This window comes from Lonchura striata, chromosome 37, assembly GCF_046129695.1.
Source record: "Lonchura striata isolate bLonStr1 chromosome 37, bLonStr1.mat, whole genome shotgun sequence".
Lineage (NCBI taxonomy): Eukaryota > Metazoa > Chordata > Aves > Passeriformes > Estrildidae > Lonchura > Lonchura striata.
In genome coordinates, this window is record NC_134639.1 from 3552588 (window position 1) to 3555087 (window position 2500).

The 2500-nt window shown below is 78.8% G+C and overlaps 1 non-coding gene across 1 annotated transcript; it reads left to right on the top strand.

Annotated features, from left to right (window-relative positions):
- The first annotated feature begins 1716 nt into the window (after window positions 1-1716).
- Window positions 1717-1869, top strand: LOC144248102 (5.8S ribosomal RNA). The gene has a single exon (XR_013341507.1). It is a non-coding gene; the product is annotated as a 5.8S ribosomal RNA (ribosomal RNA).
- Window positions 1870-2500: the final 631 nt, after the last annotated feature.

Below are 2500 nucleotides of genomic sequence, written 5' to 3' on the forward strand. Positions count from 1 at the left end.
CCGCGAAAGGGCCGCCGCCGAGCCGGGGCGGCGGTTTAAAGACTCGGGCGGCTCGGCGCGTCCTTCCGCCGCGGCGGCGGCGGCGGCGGTTGCCGGGCGGCGGTGCGCGGCTCCATTGAGGGGTGGGGAGCTACTCCCGCGTGATCCCCTGCGGTGGTGCCCGCGGCCACCGGCCGCGCGGCCGTCGTCCCGCCGCGTTACCGCGCGCGGGGGGTTTGTCGCGCCGCGCCGGGGAGGGGCGCCCTGCCCCCCCCTCTCCGCGGCCCGGCCTCGGCGGAGAGGCCGCGGCGCGCGGTCGGCCGCGGGGGCCGACCCGCTCGCCTCGAAACGGGCGACGCCGGCAGAGAGCGCGCGCTCTCTCGCCCCTTCCTCAGCTGCGGGGTTGCGGCCGCCGGGGCCCGCCGCGCTCTCCTCCTTCCTCGGCCGCCTCTGCGGTCTCTGGGGTGCGGCGCCGCGCGCGGCGCGGCCGCGCCGTCTCTCTCCCCTCGACGGCCTTCTCCTCGAGCGCGCCGGCGGCGCCGGTCGCCGGCCGTCCCCGGCTCAGGGACCGCCCGCCCGCCCGGGGCCGAGCGCTCGGCAGGTCCCTCCGTCGCCGGAGAGTCCGCGAGCGCGGGCGGCCCCGTGCCGAGCGGCGGCGGCGCCGCTCGGCGAGTGTCCCCCGCCAGCGGGGACGGCCGGCCGGACGGCGCCCGCCGTCGCCGGCGGCGGTCCCGGCCCGGGCCCCGCCCGCCGCCTCCCCGTCGCCCTTTTCTCCGTCCGCTCGCGGAGCCCCGGAGGAAGGTCGTGCGCGCGGCGGCCGTGGGGGGTTGGGGGGGGGGGCGCTTCCCCGCCCGGTCTCCCCGCCCGGTCAGCGGGGAGAAAAGGGTGGGCGTCGCTGCCCCCCTCCCCGCCTACCCCCCCGGCTCGGCGCCGCACGCCTTCCCCTGGGCCGCGCGTGCCCGAGGAAAAAGGGGCTCCGTGACGGTGCGAGGCGGCGGCGGTCCCGGGAGTGCGGCCGTTGCGGCGGCGGGTCAGCCGTCCGGCAGGCTCCGGGCGCTCGCGACGCCGGCTCGGGTCTCGGTGCGGCGCCCGCCTCCGGCGCCGGCGGCGGAGCGCGTCCGCCGGGCGCTCGCCCTTCCCGGCGGGAGCGGTCCCGCGGGGGGCGTTGCCGGTTGGGCGGTGGCCGTCGCGTGCCGTCTCGAGCGCGGCAAGGCCGCTGGGGAGAGAGAGCGAGCCGGCCGCGCGGTGGCGCGGCGGCGCTCCGCGGGTCCGCGGAGCGGCGGTGAGAAGGGAGAGCGGCGCGCGCGGGGGCCGACGGCCGCGCCCCCGGCCGCGTGCGTCCCGTCGTCCCGTTGCAGCGAGGCCGGGCGGGCCGCCGTGTCCCCCCGCGGTCCGGCGCGCGCCGCGTGCCTCCTCCGTGCGGAGGCCGGGCCGAGCCCGGGCGCCTGGGCCGCCTCCGGAGGACGGCACAGTTTGCCGGCGGCGTCTCCCCTCGCTCGTAGCGGCGGGGGGAGGCGGTCGGGGACGCGGGTCCCCCCGCCTTTCCCGCCGACCTTCGGAGCGTTCCGTTGGGCGTTTCGCTCTCGGATGGTTTTTCTTTCCCCCCCCACTCGGTTCGTTGCGTTGTGTGCTCGTACGGTCGAAGCCGGGGGCGGCCCGCGTGCGTGCCCCCTCGGCGAGAGAGAAAAAAAGGGGCCCCCTCCGCCCGTGTGCGGGGTTCGGTGCCGAAAGCCAGACAACTCTTAGCGGTGGATCACTCGGCTCGTGCGTCGATGAAGAACGCAGCTAGCTGCGAGAATTAATGTGAATTGCAGGACACATTGATCATCGACACTTCGAACGCACTTGCGGCCCCGGGTTCCTCCCGGGGCTACGCCTGTCTGAGCGTCGCTTGACGATCAATCGCCGCCCGGGGGTTGCCACCCCGGCGGCGCGGCTGGGGTCGCCTCGCAGGCCCGTCGTCGTGGCCGTGGCCGTCGTGGCCGCGCCCGAGGGCCTTCGTCCCCCTAAATGCAGACTCGGGGAGCGCTCCGTAGCTCCCCGCTCCCGGAGCGAGCCGCTGGGGCGGAGCTCGTCCTCGCCGGGGGCCGCGTCGCCGAGCGGCGGCGCGGCGGCCGGGGAGAAAGAGAGCGAGAGAGACGGGGCGGCGTCGAGAGCGCCCCGCCGAGGGCCGAGAGACGAGGGCGAGAGGGGGGGAGGCGAGGCGCGCGGGCCTCGCCCCCCCCCGGCCTCCCCCCGCGCGGGCGGCTGTCTGCGGGTGGGTACCGCGCGGGTACCGTGCCGTGCTGCCGCGCGCGAGGCGCGAGCGCCGGGGGGGGCGGGGGCGACCCCCGCGTCGTCCTCTCCTTCCCTTCCCCGTCCCTCTCTGTCGCCGTCTCGGGGCGCCAGGGGCGCCGTCGCCGTTCTCGCTCTCTCCCTCTCCCCGCCGAAGGCCGTCGCGCCCGCCGCCTGGCGGCCGCGTCCCCCCCCGGTCCGGGGCCGTCTCTGCCGCGTGTGTGCTTCCGTGTTTTCCTTTCGGTTC